The sequence below is a fragment of the Urocitellus parryii genome, chromosome 14 (assembly GCF_045843805.1).
Source record: "Urocitellus parryii isolate mUroPar1 chromosome 14, mUroPar1.hap1, whole genome shotgun sequence".
Lineage (NCBI taxonomy): Eukaryota > Metazoa > Chordata > Mammalia > Rodentia > Sciuridae > Urocitellus > Urocitellus parryii.
In genome coordinates this window covers 20,452,495-20,471,448 of record NC_135544.1, presented here as the reverse complement: position 1 = coordinate 20,471,448, position 18,954 = coordinate 20,452,495, and the positions used below count along the sequence as shown (strand labels likewise).

The 18,954-nt window shown below is 34.2% G+C and overlaps 1 pseudogene; it reads right to left on the bottom strand.

Annotated features, from left to right (window-relative positions):
- Nucleotides 1–1,037: 1,037 nt before the first annotated feature.
- The window catches only part of LOC113178676 (tRNA methyltransferase 10 homolog A pseudogene), a 154,429-nt pseudogene continuing 136,512 nt past the window's right edge, over nt 1,038–18,954 (bottom strand).

The window sequence follows — 18,954 nt, the reverse complement described above, 5'->3', positions numbered from 1 at the left end:
TGTATGAATGCAATTCAAATTGCTCTTAGTGTCTTGAACACAAGCATTCACACAAATCATACAAATCAGTTCTGTTATCATCAGTTAATAATAGAACCATACATGATATAGAAAAACAGACATAAAATTGCATGATGTTTTTATACATGCATATGTTATTTCCAGAAACATAAACACATTTGTGTTAGTGTGAATATTCTTATAAGATATGAGACAGATGCACAATATTCACTTTAAAAATCAACAGTTTAAAAAAAGATATGTAAGGAAAGGAGAGATGATAAGAACTGATATGTTTTGAATCAGATAAAGGCAAAATTGATCCTTCTAAAGTAATATCCTTATAAAATAATCTAGCCGGCAAAAATTCAATTTCACAATTGAAATAAATCGTTACCATTATAGAAATTAAGAAAATGGATTAAAGAGATCTCCATCTGTTTCATCATTACTCCAGAACATGAAAAGGCCACAATGGAGACTCAGGCATACACTCTGCAGTCCAAAATAAACGAATTATCAAGTAGCAAACGGATATTTCTTCCTAGGATTAGTGTGTATTTTTGAGCGAAATAAATTGAATATAAAATCTGCAAATGGAGGATACAATCTCATACATAACATTTTAGTAGGCTTATAGGACATTTATGAATATCTGCCCTCACAAATAAATATACAACAAATTAGAAAAACTCTGATAGAAAGGTCACTGATGTGAATTGAAAGGTCAGAAGGCACATCCTGCGAAATACATTCCAGAAAATGAAAGAGAAATAGGGTATATTAATAAACAAAAATATTCTAAAACTCTTATTTGAGGCTTAAAAAGCAATTTTTAAAAAATGATACAGAGTTAAGTTGTCTTATGCATAAACAAAAAAATCTTATTGAGTTCAAAGGGCTTTTCATTATCATTTATCTCTAAAGAGATTTTAAAATTTACAAAAGAAATAAGAGAAAATATTTTTTCCCTAATTTTAATATTCTGTGAAGCACATCACTTTCTCCTAATTTTTCTTAAAGAAAACCAGGTAATGTTATCGTGGTACATATTGCCTGCTGGATTCAGTGCTATTTTCCTTATCTGCTATTTGTCTTTGTGTGATGACTCTGGTTCATTCTTGCCATATTCCCCTTCACTGAAACCACTGTCTGACCCACTTTCAACCACGGCAGACTGCTGTCATGGGAAGAACTTTCACGAGCTTTGTCTATGAGAACACCCCCTTTCCTTTAGAGTAAGATAGTGAAAAAAGGCTTCTTGCCAGTCTCTTGTTTCCGGGATCTTCCAGAACAATTTCAAATACATTTTTTTTTAACTGCCAAAACTTTCAATTATAAATTTTCGCAAAATTTCCAGGGGGAGTGGTACACGATCAGTTCCCTAATCTGATGCTTGTTTATATGTGAATCTCTTGTGATGGTTGTGATCTACTAATCCTCCAATCACATATGCCTTTGATTCATCTAATTCCTTTCTTATACTACCAAAGCTGATGTAAGATAAATCCAATCTTCTTTTCTTATGAGTTCATTATAGTGTTCCAGCTTGATGTGGATATCTTTCCAGACGATGCATCCTTTGCCATTTTCATCCATGTTCTTCTCCAGTCCACCTCCTCAGCTGGTGAAATAAAACTGCACAGAATGCAGTGCTTGTTAGTTATCTGCATAACATCTTCAGATCAAAGTAGTCTCTACCCTCCACCCTGTAACTCCCTGCTCTGCCCCTGGGAGTTGAAGTTTTCAAAGGAGAACTCACTGGAGGTATAGAGAACATACCAGAGAGGCTTTCTGAACCAAGTACCACTTTCCCCATCAACTCAGATTGAGATACCAAATAATGTCATCTGGAAGGTCACCAGCATTTACTGAGACTTTCAATGTTGAAAGGAAGCAAGACTTAAGTGAAGATCGGGAAAGAGAGAAACCAAGATTAGATGAAGGGATTGAGCCTCATCTAAACAACAATTGAAGAAGCTAATAAAATGGAAACAATGAGAAGAACAACAAGAACTTTGCAAACAAAAGTGGCAAGAAAAATGCAAGAGAAAGAAATTTGAGTGATGGTGTCAACTGGAATCAAACTCAGATGGAAATGACAGAAAACAGGTTTGAAGACATGTTGTTCATAGTACACTCTGCCTTATCCTTGACTATAATTTTGATGATTTGATGGTATTAAAGGACATTAAAAATGTCATAGGCAGATCCAAAAATGTTATGTAGGTATCACTTCTGAGAAGGCTTTCTGATCACAAAAGCCATGCCTGTTTTATGTTCCCATATCTCTATGATAGTAGTTTTCCTTTAATTATCCTACTTGTCTATTAAATTTTTGAGGTCTGAGCTGTCTCATGGTTTGGTATCCTTGATGCCTAATACAGCTTCATAAGGCATAGCAGTCACTCAATAAATAGCCTTGGAAGGGAGGAAGAAAGGAAGAAAGCAAGGAAGGAAGATGATGTCATGCAATTCCTTTAAAGCAATGAATATTATAGTGATTTTGAAAACTAAGATTTACATTTCATCTTATTTTACTAATATTTACAGCTACTGCTCTTTTTGAGTAGGAGTGAGTAGGTTTAAGATTGTTCCTCAGAGGCTAGAGTGGTGGCACCTGCTTATAGTCCCAAAAGCACAGGAGGCTGAAGCAGGAGGAATGCAAGTTTGAGGTCAGCCTCCTCAATTTAGCAAGGCTTTAAGCAATTTAGTGAGACCCTGTCACAAAATAAAAAATAAAAAACTCAATGGTAAAGCACTCCTGAGTCCTCAGTACAAAAACTGAAAATAAAAATTGTTTTTAGACACAAAATTAGTTTATATTAGTTTTGTTCATATGTGACATGTTACATTATAAAAAAGAAAAAGAAAAAGAAGAGAAAAATACCCCTAAGATAAGCTCCTTTTTTGCCATTATAAATGATATTATTTGTAAAGAAAATATGACTTTATCAAATGTCTGAAACAAAACATTATTTCTTAGCATTATATTTCACCCATTTTCAGACTGTGAAGTATTAATGACAACATGGTAGAAAGGGGGTGGTGACCAAGTGAAAGAAACTTGAGAAGACACATGAGAATCCCAATATGCTATCAACATATCAAAAGCACATAACTATTATAATTTATTCTCTTCAAATGTAGAAATCTTTAGCATAATTTATGTTTTTCAAACACCAGTACCCAAGTATTAAATTCTGCCAGAAAATGTATTATCTTTCATTCATATGATGAAAAGACATGTTTATGGTTCTATAAAATGAGGAACATGTTCCTGCTAAAAAAAGGATCATTAATGAGGTATGCAAATAGGACTCTCATTTACTTTTGGAATATTCATAAAAACAAGTTATTTATCTAGGGAAAATACAGCCACCATAAAGCATAACAAGCACATCTTCAATCTTCCCTACATTTTAGAAAATATGGGGATGTTAGAGAATGTCAATGAGAAATATTTTGGGTAATTTATGTTGTTGGTTCATTTTATTTTCCATAGATAAAAAGTTGCTCAATCGCAGATGGAAATCTTTCTGTAACAGTTGTTAATTACTGCGATTCAGAATTCAAGCTGAAATATCATAAGGTGTAAGCATTTCTGATTTAACCACTCCACTTGTTTAGTCATTTTATATTAATTTCACTCTGTGACCAAGTACATACTGCTTTGAACCGCTTCCTCAGGGCTGGGTATGCAATGTGACCCTGCAAAAGAAAAGAAGCTACTTATTCTTCTATTCGGTTATTTTATTTTAGAAGAGAGAAAAGATTCTCATTTCTAGGAGCCACCATTTCTCAGTTGGGTGCCTCTCACAACAGGAAACAGTACTTCCTCCCTAAAAATCCTCTGAGCAACCTTCCTTGAGCATAGAAGTGTCTCCTGGCACTTTGGTAAGGAATCCTCACAGGGTAGGTATTAATGGTGTCAGCGTTAGTCCTCAGGACAAGGCTGGAATCCACCTCCTGGGAAATTAGTTATGAATCATTGATGCACAGTGACTTCCCTTTTTCATGAAGACTAGATCAAAAGGAGATAAGATCAGGTTTCAGTGAGGATGAAATAGGATGGAATAAATAAGAAACAGGTAGAAAGGAGACACAAAGGAAGGACAAGAAAATAGGAATTTAATTCAGAAGTTCCCTATACTTGTGCAGGTCTGTCTCTCCATAAGCCTGTCTCCCTTCCAGGACTATTACTCCCTAATCCTGTCTCATTTCAAGGTGTATTACTCCAAAATTCCTGAAAAATCTATAAATCTACCAGTACTAGACTAAGCAAAGAGAGAAATGATCTCTTGAGAAACCTATAATTTGGGTGACTTTCCAGTGCTACTGATTGATGAGATAATGAAGACTGTGTTAGCCTGAGGATCCAAAGCTTGGCCAGACCACCAGAACCTGTCTTGAGATCACCAGACTTGTTTTATTCCTACGTAGATTTCCCATTTTTCTTCCAGAAAAGAACCAAGACCCCCAAAATACACATCTCTAATGCTCAAGATGGCTGGAATTCTCCTTTGAAGGCATACTCCTTGCTTTATCCCCAAAGGCATCTCTCTATTGAGATTGTACTCGGACTCCCTTGATTGTACATCTGCTTTCCCAAATAAACCTCTATCTATGTTTCTGACTCATTCATGCTGAAATTCTTTTCCATTTAATATTCCAAGAACATCACAGCTCCTGGTAAAGTTTCCTCTTTTCTCCAGGAACAACCCAAATCCCTCTCACTAGATACCTCTTCTTTCAATGACACGGGGACAGAAGTGAAAGGGATCATTAGCCATTTTAAGTAAAAGCTAGTTTATTTTGGCAAAGACTCTGATCCTTTCCAGTTGGGCAACTAAACATGGGAACCGCACCTAGTGGGCAGACTTATCTGATACTAGGTCTGTTTTAGTCAACTTTTTCACTGCTGCAACTAAAAGATCTGATCAGAACAAGTGTAGAGAAGGAAAAGCTTACTTTGGGGCTCATGGTTTCAGAAGCCTTAGTCCATAGAAAGCCAGTTCCATTCCTTGGGGCTTGAGGTGAGGCAGACCATCATGGCGGAAGAGTGTGGCAGAGGAAAGCAGCTCATATGATGATCAGAAGGCAGGGAGAAAACCACTTGCCAAATACAAATACATACCCCCAAGCCACACCCCAATTGCCATCTCCAACCACTTCAATTATCACTCAGTTAATCCCTATCAGGGGATTAACTCACTGATTGGGTTAAAACTCTCACAATCCAATCATTTCTCCTCTGAAACTTCTTTCCTTGCTTGTCATGTGAGCTTTTGGGGGACTACTCACATTTAAACCATAACAAGGTCATAAAGGTCAATAAAGCAAATATCTAAAAAAAGTACATTGGATCAGGTTCAAAGCTGGAGTGTGGGTGTGGCATCTAGTAGCAAACCTCTTCTTTCCTATGAACCCAGTTATCCAAGCTTGGAACTTAGCATAACATGGAATTGATCACAGTGACCTATGAAACTTAGAAGCTCATCATTAATAAGAGAAAAAATAAGTAAAAAAATAAAATAAAATAAACCAAAGTCTGAAAAGGGAAGGTTCACTCTCTTTTCCCTGCATCACTTTAAAGTAGATTTCTCTTCTTCCTGATTATGTTTTTTGCTTACATATTTACAAAGGTTCAAGGGGATTGCCAAGAGTTGAATTGCCACACAAAACCCAGTTGAAAATCTGAACATTTGTTTTATTTCAATAGATGACAATTATTTAGAACTTTCGATGGGCCTAGCAATTTATTCTTGGTAGTAACCTTATGGAATAGCTACCATTATTACAAGCTCTGTTGTAAATCCACAATGACCCATAGGTATAGATGATGAATAAACAGAAACTCAGTGAGCACCAGTGACTTGTCCAACACTATAGATTTTATAAATGGTAGTACCTGGACTCAGTTTATCCCTATTTGAATATAAAATCGCTACAGTTATCCACTTAGCAAACTGTAGTTTAGATTTTTATATTGCTCTAAAGCAGAAATGAGTATACTGGACTGTACATATTTAAAGCTAGGGAGCCAAGATAAAAGAAATGCAGATCATGATGTGTATTTGTCTAACAAGAAATAAACCAGTTTTCACAATTTATATTGATGACTTTAAAATGCAATCCTAATAATGGAGAAAAAATACATATATACACATACATATATGTGTGTATATGTATTTATATTTATATATTTGATGGTGGTTATATAGGTCTACTGGTAAGAACAATTGACATAATTTGTTGGGGGTCTAAAATTTCACTAAATTGAGGTTAACAATTAATGTTCTTTGTTATCAAATTTACTATAAACATTTATCTATAAAAATTTCTTTGTCATAAGTCTGAAATAGTTAACACCAGATTTGTCTTATGGGTAAAGGTGCGTTTGTTCAAGGAAACTACAAATCTCTTCATTTTTCAAATTTTAAGTGCACCAAGAAAGCTTTTCTAGTAGCTTCACATGGAGGCTAGACTTTTTCTTAGTAAAGTAGGAATATTTCTTACATATACACTTTCTTCGGCACCAACTCAGCACATGGAGAACTGCTCTTTGGAGATTAAATTGCAATTTTAGAGGATTTCCAGTAAGTTTTTGAACCTCTGTATTATTTATCATACAAAAATTTAAACATGTAAGCAAAAATTACACTACATACAAAGCAAAGTACTTTTTATTACCTTATAAAACTATGTGGAAAATTAAAGGAAATATAAGGAATTTTAACACATACAAACTACTGATTAAACATAATCCTCTTAAAGTGAGGGTAGCTCACATATTTGTTGAACTAGGGCAGCAAAAATCATCTGACTCAATAAGATTCTTAATCGAAAACTTTTAAATATGTTGTTCATTTTGAAGGTCCAGAACTTTTGACACCCATAAGTAATGCATGCTAAATAATAATATTGTAATCCTAAAGTTATGCACCTTATATTAATGTGTTTAAATCCCAGATATATTTTATGTTCAATTTATGGATGAAATTAATTATATTTCATTTGAAAATTATTCAAACCCAAGAGAGGTCTGTCATTCATTTTTTAAGATTTATTTTTTGTCAGGAAAATGTAATTCTCAGGTTTCTGATTCATTATCCTTAATGTATTCCAATTGTTTTAAAAGAGTGGTATGATATTGTCTGTGCAATTAGAGATTCTTAACAAGCCTTTTAACACTATTTTCTTAACCCCAGGATCTGGCTTTGATTTGCTTCTCATGTAGCACGCTGTTAGGGGTAATTTTTTAAAAGAATGTTTAATAATTTTGGGTTTGTGTGACAATAGCCAAGATAAAAATAAGCACACGAGTAAACTTGATGAATAAATACTCTTGTCATGCTGATATTTCTTAAATATCAAGAATTTGCCTTGTCTGAGCTTCTAAGATCTCAAGTGCATTTCTCATCTTCCAAAATGTATTGGAGTAGACAATGCACAGATAGAGTTTAGAAACTGTATTCTGCTTCTTTCTAAGCATCTGGATTATGCCCTAGGTCATAAATCTGGCTGTCAACTATTTAAAAGCTTATTGGGAAATCCAAGGATCAGGCACTAAGTCAATTGTATCAATTTAGCTTTCAAATTAAAAAAGAAAAAACGAAGAAAGGATGACATGACTAACATTATTTTTAAGACAACCATGAAATTAAGTTCTTGCCCTTGTGACTAGTCTCAGAAAGCCAGATCTAATGGAAATCTGTTAGCAGTCTAATAAAGTACTGGGTGATATCAATAATTGGTTTACAATGGGCAAAGGAGACATAAAACCTGGTCAAAGAGCTTCTGTAGAAGTCAGTGATGCTGAATTGTGCAGAGATGGACTGAAGAAAAGTTATAGAAGAAGTTACAGTTACTTGTCATGTATTTCTTTCTTCTAGCATTAAAACTGTCAAAAATCTTGTTCCCCTTGAAAAAGCATGTTACCATATATCACTTGGAAACTGTTGGGAGAATTCAGTGAGACAGTTGAAAAGTCCCTTTTGGTTGGTGAAATAGATCTTCTGGAAAGACTGCATCAGCATCAATTACCCCAGGTTTCTCTTGAATGGTAGGAAGGCAACTGAGTAGGGAATGATTTATAGAACTACTTAACACATGTCATGCTGGGTGGGTAGTATCTATGGGATATGTCCATGGAGGAGAAAATAAAATCCATTCTGTAATGAAATATTTGGCTGTAGATGGCAAAAGATAAATTCTAGAAATGGAGCTCCCCTGAAGAAATTCACTAAGAAGTAGGGAAAATTGTGTATTGTAGGCAATGGTGTCAGGGGAGGGGCACAATCTCTACTCGAATCTCTAGAAAGCTAGCTCAAAAGCTCAATTGTTCAAAGCTGAACAAAATAAAAATAAGAAACCAAAGCTACTGCTATTCTGAGCCTCTAAGACCTGAAACACCTTTTTATCTTTTCTTATTGTAACATAAAAATTCACTCTAAGTTCTTCTGATCAGTTTACTGCTGTGAGCAAATTATATAAATAAATTAATTCTCCAGTCAGTATGTTTTTCTGAGTGTGTGTGTTTGTATGTGTGTGTGCCCACATTTAGAGGCAACAATAGAGTTCATTTTTCATTTGAAATATATATTTCTTATTGCTCTTTTATGTACTCTAATTACATCCGAAAGACCCTTCCATTGATCCCAAATGGAAAACCATACTTAGCAGTTAACATTTTTGGTGAATTTACACTTCGCTAGTGTAAATTTGTTTTAGATAAGTTTGAAGGCTTTATTCTACATTATTTTCAAACTTCACGCAGAAAAGAAATTTGTTATTATAAGAAGTGCAGTTGTGGGATGGACTAATGAAAATAGTGAACAAGAAGTTCTGGAGGACCTTTAGTTAATTAAGTTAATTAAACTTTGAGAACAAAGCAGTCATGTTTCAGTAGCCAGAGGGACTTCAATATCATCACACTTGCAAGCAAGATTTAAAATTTTAGCTAAAAAATATATTCTTCATGTTTCTTCTGTCAATATTATTATTCCTTCTGTCATTTAAAAAAAATACTGTTCTGATTTAATCAAAATAATCTCTGAAGATATTTTCATTAACTTTTATTTATCACCAACTCTCCCTGTTTTCAAAATATATACAAATATTGCTTTTGAACACTTATTGTCAACCTATTGTAGTTGAAGGGTCTTGTTTCCCTTCGGGATCTTAAAGCTATTTATTAAAATTAAAGGGAGGGGAAATCGTGAAATTGCATAAAAGTAAAGCTGTGAAAACAGCTTTGTAAGGAATAAGGTATAAACGCTGACTAATTTCCTTTACTTCTACAGGCATACATGCAGATCTTAGGTGAATGATTCTAAAGTTTTTTTATGTTCTTGAAACAAGGACTTAGATTCTTCACTTTTGCCTGCAAATATCCCATGGGTGATTAATAGAAAGATTGAGGATATGACGGCTCTACCTTCATTTTGAGTTACCTTGGAGTTCAGGAATGAGATCTGATCCAATGAATCTCTTCTGATGCGTTGAAGCTACCAACCAAGCAATACCTTTTTTTTTTTTTTTTTTTTTTTTTTTCCTGGACAAGGCCCTGCCTGATCTATCCTGAGAAAATGATGGAGCAGAACAAACCTGATCAAGGTCTCCTGCTTTGGCTGCTATGAAAACTCTTCAGCTATGCAAAATTCCCAAATCTTTCTATAAAACCTCAAAGTCACTGTCAGTCCCTTGAAGACAGGGATAAGATCCCTTTGTTTTCCCAGTGTAGTGACACTGATTAAGGTTATTTCATGCTTTTCACAATTACCCTTTCTGTTTGGACTTTGAGTTGAGTGGCTAAACCCGATTGTTGGATACCTAGAGTCAGGCCTCTCTACCCTAGGATTCCAATAACATTCTTCTATCCACAAAAAAGGAATCAATCTCTAGCATTCCAACTAAGAATATATTCATATAATCCAAAAAGTTTGATTTTTTTAGTTACTGATAAGATTTACCTTTAAGTAGAGAAATCTGATATCCCTTACATCAACATTGTAAGTCAGGTTATAATATTTTATGATGAAAATATCTTTACTGAATAAAATTATGATATTCTAATCAAGATTTCTCTGCAAAATTGCCAAAAGAGTATATTAACCAGTTATTTCATATTATTTTAAATAAAGCTTATTTTATTTTCTTGAACAAAATAAAGGATTATTTTAAAAATCATTTACTAATTTAATAAGGTATAAAATACAGTAAACTAGCTATGTCTATATTTTCTGGTAAGAATCTCACTAAAAATTTTAGAGACTACAGAAATATAATCTGTAATATAAAAGAAGAAAATGAAAACTACCATGAATTTTCCTCCCAGAGAGTAAAAACTTCTAAGATTCTGGAATGCTATGTTGTTCTCTATTAATTTTTCTGCACATTTAACAAGTGAGTATGTTTAATCCTGGATAGAAATGGTATATGTGTAAAATTGATGACTGGGTGGTAGACACTATCATTATCTTGTTGTCTTAATCAAATAAAAAACAGAGTTCGATATACTCAATATATTTTATTATTCATTTTCTTTCCTAGGTAACTATATTTTGTCTCTTACGCTGGCTAAGTGTATCACTTTTCCCCTTCTTTTTTTCAAAATGAACAATATGAAATAATTGCTTATTTTTCTCCATGCACTTGTAATCATGCATAGATATAATAATACATTTACATCATTAAATATAAAGTTTTTTCTCTTTATTTTATAATTGTGGAATTCCACATACGTTTGCATTTTGTATTTATCATTCAACAATATTTTCTCAGAAAGCATTAGCCTTTTCTGTGTTGCTGCTGACATTCAATTTTTGCCCCAATTACTGCTCTCTTGTGTCTATTTTTTTGTGACATTTTATATGTAAAATTATACTGTATTGTTATTTGGATTTGAATTTCTCTATGCAGTGAACATCCTTTAATTTACTCTTCTGACAGTTGCCTCACATTTTTATACATTGTTTGACTTATCCCATTCTTATCAATTTGAGAATTTTTAGATATAGTCAATATTAATTCTCTACTTATGTACATTAAGTGTATCCCCAAATGCGGTTTGCTTATTGATTTTACTTTTGACATCTGGTAGCTATTCATCTCTAATTTTTTCCTAAGCTTGCATATGTCTGCATCCTTGGAAGGATGCTTCCCCCTGGAGTTCATTTCATAAGCCCCTTGTTGATTTTTTTTTTTTTAGTTATTGATGTTTAAATGACAGAAAATCATTTCCTTCCTACTATTTACTAAAATGCAGGCATGAGAATTGTCCTTGACCCCATTCTCCAGGCACTCGAGTCCTGATTGGCTGCTCTTCACAGTGGCAGTTTGCTCTGCGGGAATTCTGAAACACGCAAAGCCCTGCTGGCCTCACATGTAATTTCTACCCCAATATCATATTTTATAGTTTTCTATTCTTCAACCTCTAGTTGCTGAGAGCTACCTCAGTCACAACCAGAAGCCAGAGAACAAAACCGTAGAAAAGAGGGATGTCAGTTCTAAAACCTTAAAGAAAATTCCAGATGTCAACAACAGAATGAAATGAGAAGAGTTCTGCTGACATCTACAGTGCAGCTTTGCAACCCTGTGCAAAGGACCCAGCAAAGCCATGCCCAGACTCCTGACCAAGTACACTGCAAGAAAATGTGGTAATTTAAGCCACCAAGTTTGTGGTTATTTTTTTTTTTTATGTAGCAATACACAATGAATATGTTGATGCTTTTTAATCAATGAGCAAAAATCTGAAAAGCTGTTTAGCACAGATATGGGGGCAGAGGAGCTAGTTATTAAATAATTGCTCTTATATTCTTACTATATATCCCTTTTCCATGCAGTGTTCAATAAACATGAAAGAATACTCTTCAGTACCAGCAAGAAAAAATATATGATAATTTCTGAAGCAATTTGCCAGTGTTCACCACTGTCATGTGGTCTTTGTAATGTTGCCTGCATTGCTGTTATAAATGAAAAAAATGACCTCATTTTTCCAGCTCAGTACAAGAAGAAGGGACATGGTTATCAACAAGAGGGGGAAGTCTTCATGGTAATGCTCACTAATGACCATAAACTAATGAACTAGTTTTTTCTGGTTCCTCTATTTTCTGCTTTAATAAGTCAAGGACTTTGGTATTTTCTTCTATACTGTATTAGTTTTCTAGGACTGCAATAACTCATGACCACAAATGGGATGACTTAAAACAACAGAAATTTATTGTCTCCATAATTCAGATGTCAGAAAAGTTGGTTCCCTCTAGAAGCTCAAAGGTGGAAACCATCCCACCTCTTCTAGTGTCCTATAATTGCTGTTATTCTTTGAGGTTTAGATTCACCCCCTACTCTTGTAGAGTTCCTTTTGGGGACTCATAAGGATACACTCAATGGCTGCAAGGCTCACTCTAATCCAGTGTGAACTTCTCTTGATCTTTACCTTAATTTCATTTGTAAAGAGCTTTTCTACATAAATCTATAAGAATGACATTCAATTCACCACTTGTGGTAACATAACGCAAAACAAAGCACTCACTAAACATGTATTTGTTGCTTAATTAATATGCAAACAATTTTATGATTGAAATTACATGAGCAATGTATAATTGCTTAATAATAATCTGTCATGTAATTAAAGAAGTAAATAAAAGATGTGGAAAAGAAATTAAAGTTGTAAAAGATAGTGATGGGGAAGGGCACCATGTTAATTGTAAAGCAATCTTCATTTAAGTCCATCAGCATGTTTAAGATTTGTAGCAAATTTCTTAACTCTGGATTTCAGTTTTACCAATTATGAATCAAATGAATTATGCTCAATAATTTCAAAGATGCTTTCCAGTTCCAGTATTCTATGGTTTCATTAATCTTGGCTATCAACCATTCAATTATTTTGTGACAGTAAAAAACTACACAATCCAGTTAGGAGATATTAGCATCATCTAATCTTCCTGTTTATATTAAAGGAAGATAGAGAGCTTTTCCCAAGAAACAAACTGTATGAATTCATAAATGTTAAATTGAAGGAATCTTTCACAGCTAACACATTTATGTAAAGAAAAGGCTCATACAAGAAGGACTTGGGATTTGGATCAATGCCTAGAGATTAAAATTCCCTAGAATTTTACTCATTTGTGTATATATGCTATCAATAAAGAGTTAGAAATGAAAAGTAACTGGTTTAAATAAGTGTATGGTGCTCATGATTCTTTTGAGATATTTAGAAAGAATAAACAACCTAACCAAAATCATGATGTGATTATTTACCCTGAATTTTTTGAAATATGAATACGTATTAAGAAAATGGTATACGAACAAAACAACCTTGGCTAGAAGTATTTTCTCTCTTCTCTCTCCATCTCCTGCCAAAAATATAAAAAATAAAATAAAACAAAATTCTATTCTTGGTAAATATCACAGGATTCATTCACGATTGCCTAGCATTCCTGTTTTTCACTTTTCTTTGTAAGCCTTTAACAACTTCCTCTACTTCCTCAGTTATCTTTTTTCTATTTCAGGGAGGAAATAGAAATGATGAAAGGTAGCTCCAGGTATGTTCAGAAAACATCCCTGTAGCTGCACCCCTGGTTCTGCCAGCCCTCCTATCACCATGACCCTGTTACCTAAGCGCACCTGAGGCAGCCCTCCCCAGATCGTGGGTCTTAAAAAGTCCTCAAGGACACACCATCCATTCTCCCTTCTCCCTCCTGAATCATTCATTTGCTTTTCTCTTTATCAGTCAAACATGTTCTTTCTTCCATCTTCAAAAAAAAGAAAATTTCTAAATAACAAGTATCTTGACCCCCACAGCCTCCTCCAATGATGGCCCTGTTTCTCTGCTTCCCTCACCAGCAAAATTTGAAAGTTATTCCATTCCTCTTCTCTCATTCAATCTTGAACAAACTGCCATCACACTTTTCTTCCAAATCCTTCCCTGTAATATTTTTCAAGTCCCCTGTGATCTGAGTCTTGTTAAATCCAGCCATCAGTTTTCAGTTCTGGCTTGACCTCTCGGATCCTCTGAGATAGTGTCTCAGCCCCTTCTCAAAACTTTTTCTTCCGCATGGGCTTCCAGGTAAAGTACTTCCTTACTTTTCCACCATCTTCAGATGCTCATTCTACTTCCATTCCTGAATCCTTCCATATCCCCAACTTCTTAGGTCATTGTCTTTGTCTTCACCTTCCTGTTTATTATTTCTACGTCTTTCCCCCATCTGTCTCCTTTTTCTCTGTAGGGAAACTTGTTTAGCTTCCTAGCATAAATTTTTAAATGTCTATCTCCTCTGAAGCCCGGACTGAAATAACCGAGCCTCTTTTCAATCAGATGACTAGTGTGGTCCAGCAATTTAAAATATCCAAACCTGAACCGCTGATCTCCTCCTCTGCAGTCACTGAGAAGTGCCTTGCTCAGATGATTCCAGTAACTACCAACAAGTGTGTCTGTCTTCTCCAAATCTCAGGCTCTTCCACATAGCACCCCAAAGAGCCTTTTATACAGTGAGTCAGATCACCCCAAACTTTTGAGAATAAGAGGAAAGACAAAGTTCTATGCATCACAGCCTGACCCCAAATAGGCTGCATGTCCTATGTTATTCCCTGGTCACTTTCCTGCTCTTTGTACTGTGGCCGCTGACAGTTCCTTGACCATGGCTTGCTTTCCTCTGCTCCTAGACCTTTAAAATTCCAGTTCATTCTTCCAAAATGTTCTTACTTGATTCCCTTACTGTCTGCCCAATTGTTCCTTGATTCTGGAGGCCTTTCCTGAATACTCTAATAAACACCTGGACAAGTCTCCCAAGCCCCTCACTCTAGTTTTCCTTAACTTTGATATGTTCTTCACAGCACTTTCCCACTCTGATGTCCAGTTAATATATTTGTTGACTTGAAAATTAAATTGATTTCTCCACAATTGAACTGGAATTTCATGGTGACAGTTGTTTTGTCTCTTATCTTGCTGGTGCTTTGTAGGTGCTCAGTAAATTCTTGATAAATAGATTGCACAGGTACCATCCAATAAATGTTATAAACTCTGCAATCTGATCTCAAAATGTATCTGGGTTTATAATAAATATCACTCTAATTTGCATTTTATATTGCTTTGGCTAACTTAATATATGATGGTAGAGATGGAATTCCTTGTATTAGAGTGAAGAGATTTTATAGCCAAACAGAAACAACCTTTTCTTCATCCCAGTACTTGGAGGGTAAAGCAAGCAGTATCTTGTTAACTTCTGCCCAGTTAGTTTCTAAAATATACCTTCCAGATGAAACAGCCAGCAAAGACAAGAGATAAATACAATAGATTTAGCCAAATTTAGCAAAGTACCTTGAGAGAAAAGAATGATCAACAAACAAGCTAATACCTGTGGCCTGGATAATGCAGCTTGATATGCTGGAGGGAGAATTAGCTTTGATGACAGATCTGGATTCAAATCTCATCACTGCCACCTACTAACAAAAGGTGTTAAAACTATCCTTTAGTCTTTCTAAATCCCATTGTCTTCATTTGTAGGGATCTTTCCTGATATAAATGAGTTGGTTAAAACATGCTAGCTTGTCTGTGTGTTTTTAATAATATCTGGTGCCAGTCTTTCACTTAATCAAAAAAGGAAAATATGTCTGACCTCTAACTGCACTAGATGGCTCATTTCAATATCTGACCAGAATACAATGCTCTGGTGTGGAATTATTTTCTTTCAAGGGGTCTTTCAAAATCTCTATCTTTTAAAATGTAGATGACATTGTCCTACTCTGTATAATTCATGTAAATGTTATTTTAAAAACTAAAACTTGGTTAATTTTCAAGGGAATGTTTTAATTATAAATTATGAAACATAAGGTCATTTTAAAAATGTCTAGTTCTTTTTCATGGGTAATAAATATGTACCAATATATGTGTCAAGAAATGGAAATACCAAGACATTTATTATAATGAAATACTTTCCAGGATAACATACAGTAAGATAATAAATCACTAACGGCTTGGAGTTGTACTGAAATTGTTAATCTTCTTTAACGTTTCCTTCAGCAATATAGGCAGTCTTCATTTTGCAGAATATAGTACTAATAGAGCCTCAGATTTGCAGCTTACTTAGGTAGTTCTGATATGCAGAGAGACTGCCAGCATGGTTCTGTGTAAACAGTGGATTGCCTGCTATAGAGTGTAGTGGAGAAGAGCACAGAATCTGTGGCCAAACTGAGTCAGTTTCAGTACATCTTGTCATTACTTGCCACATGCCCCCGCACAACACAGACCCTTTCTCTCAGTTCATTCAATGTAAATTGAGAGTGATAATAATAGTATCTACTTCATATCAGTTGTAAAATTTAAAGGAATTAATAAAGTAAATCTATTAGAACAGAGTCTGGCATTCAGCAACAATAAATGTTAGTGATTTCTTTCAACTTTATTACTAGTGGCACCAATTCTCTGTTGAAAAGTCTGGATTGATATAAAGATTTAATACTAAAAAATAGTACCATGGTCTTTGCTTTAAAAAAATACCAGCATCTGTCTTCTTGTAATATAAGAAGTGAATAAAATAGAATATTTAGGTAGAAAACAAACTATCTTGATTTCAGTTCATTCAGGTTACCTCAACATCTACATAAAAACCTCTGGGCCCAAGGTGAGGAAGAACCATCATGGCGGAAGGACAGCACAGAGAGAGCTTTGCTCACCAAGGACAAAATATAAACCACAAAGTCATACCCCTAGTGACCTGCTCCTCAAGTCACACCCTACCTGTCTACAGTTACCATCCAGTTAATCCATCACAATGGATCAATTGATTGATTAAGTTACCTCCTCATCATCTAATCATTTCACCTTTGAAAATTCTTGCATTATCTCTCACATGGCCATTCGGGAACACCTCATAACTAAGCCATAATATATGCCTATGGTTAATTTTTCAAGGAATATTTTCACTATACATTGTGAAAGATAACGTCATTTTAAAGATATCTTTAAATACCACTGTATTGCTGATAAAAGCATGTTTGACATTGTAAGAAACTGCCAAACTGCTTCTTACTTTGGGGTATTTTTAATTTGGTGAAATACAGACTTATTTCACCTTTAATCTACGAATTTGATCATTGAGACAAAGCAAGCTGCTGAAAAGTTTTGGGTTTCATTATTATTAACAAAAATAGATCTCCCGACAAATTCCAAAAGAAAATTCTACATTAGTGATGCCATAAAGTCATTTTTTTCAAAATAAAAATTATTTTCCTTCCAAATTTCATACATTTAGAAAGAATCTTTTTCCATGCTTTTGAATTTTTCATGTTTTTCAGTAGATTATTTTTCCCACCTTATAGTGACATGGATGTAGAGATTACATTCAGTAATCAAAAAATACTTTCTGTGAATAGACAAATAACAGAATTTGTCTTTCACTTTTCCAGTTTGCTAACTCAGAATCTTGACATAAAGGGTACACATATGTTATTAAAGTTTTAGACAGAATAATTTTTTATGGAACTATGTCTCTAGTGAAGGTTTCTGCAGTATAGGGGGATACTGAGTTATTGTAAATCAGGAGCTCATTCTATACAAATGAATTATATTACAGAGGCTTAAATACGTTTATTCAAGCTGTCACATTCTCCAGTGTTGACTGGACCCTGCCCCACAACAGATGAGAAACCACTTTCAGAATTTCAGAACATAGAAAAAAAATAAGCCCATGTCATTAAATAAATGATCAAAACAGAAGCTAATTATTTTTTTCACAGAAGAATATACTTGGCATGGGCTTTTATAGCAGATGTTTTCTAGTTACACTATGTAACTATCATGTTTTTTTCGTCGAATTAATCATTGTAAGTCTTATATAGTCCCCTGAAGTAGCAGTGCCTAACAGGAGTAAATATATACATATCATTTCACAGTTGATAATTGATTGATATAAACAGAAATAATGATTACATTTATGTACCATTTTATTTAATTCTTATTCTTAAAATATGGACAGGTGCTAACTGTAAGTTACATGAGGCAAGCTAAGTACATGAGGTAAGCTCCATTATAGCATTGAGGGAGAATAATTTGTCAGGGAAATAGAGGGGTCCAATAACTCTCAATAACAGTTTAGGAAATTTGAGCTATATAAATTTGTTCTTATTGAAAATTTCTTTAGTTTTCTCCAATAATGGATCTTTCCATAAAATTTAAGTAAATAATTTATAACTAAATATAGTTCCAAAATTCCAATTTTTGCATATCTTACAATGATTTTTCAAATTTATAATTTACCTTGAAAAAGTCTTTATTCATTATTTTGTGCTAACATCATGAGTTGCTTTACAGAGGTGATATTTCACCATTTCCAAACCATAATTTTTTATGTAAATGTATTTTAGAATTCAGACCTTTTTCTTGTTTCTTAGACTTTAGAATAGTGTTGAATGCACACATAATACCTCTAACAGATTTTTTAGCAGAACCTGCAACAATCACATTAAAACACCTGCCAAAAATGTTTAAGTACTCCAAGTAGCATGAACAGAGACTATAAATAAATACATTTGCTTCATTTTCTTGCTAAATTATTTCTGATTAGGTATTGTCATATAAACTTTGGCAATGCTTTTGATTTTCAGAGCTTTTACAGCTTTGAAATTTCAGATAAGGAATTATGAATCTGCATTAACTTCTGTGATTGAAGTTTTCTTATTGAAATAGTTGCCCATGGGGATTGCAGGGGAGAGAACTACTAACTACCTTGTCATTATTTTTGCCTTGATACCCCTCAGTGTAAATCAGATGAATCACACATTAATCATGTAGTGCAAGAACCTGTCCCCATTCTCTCACCTCTTTCCCTAACTCCTATACTATCTTTCCATAGGAAGTAATAACTGACCTCAGTTATGGTTTTATTGAACAGTGACTGTAACCATACCATGCCCCTTTCAGTATAGTATAGTGGGGTGCAGTTTTGTATTTCA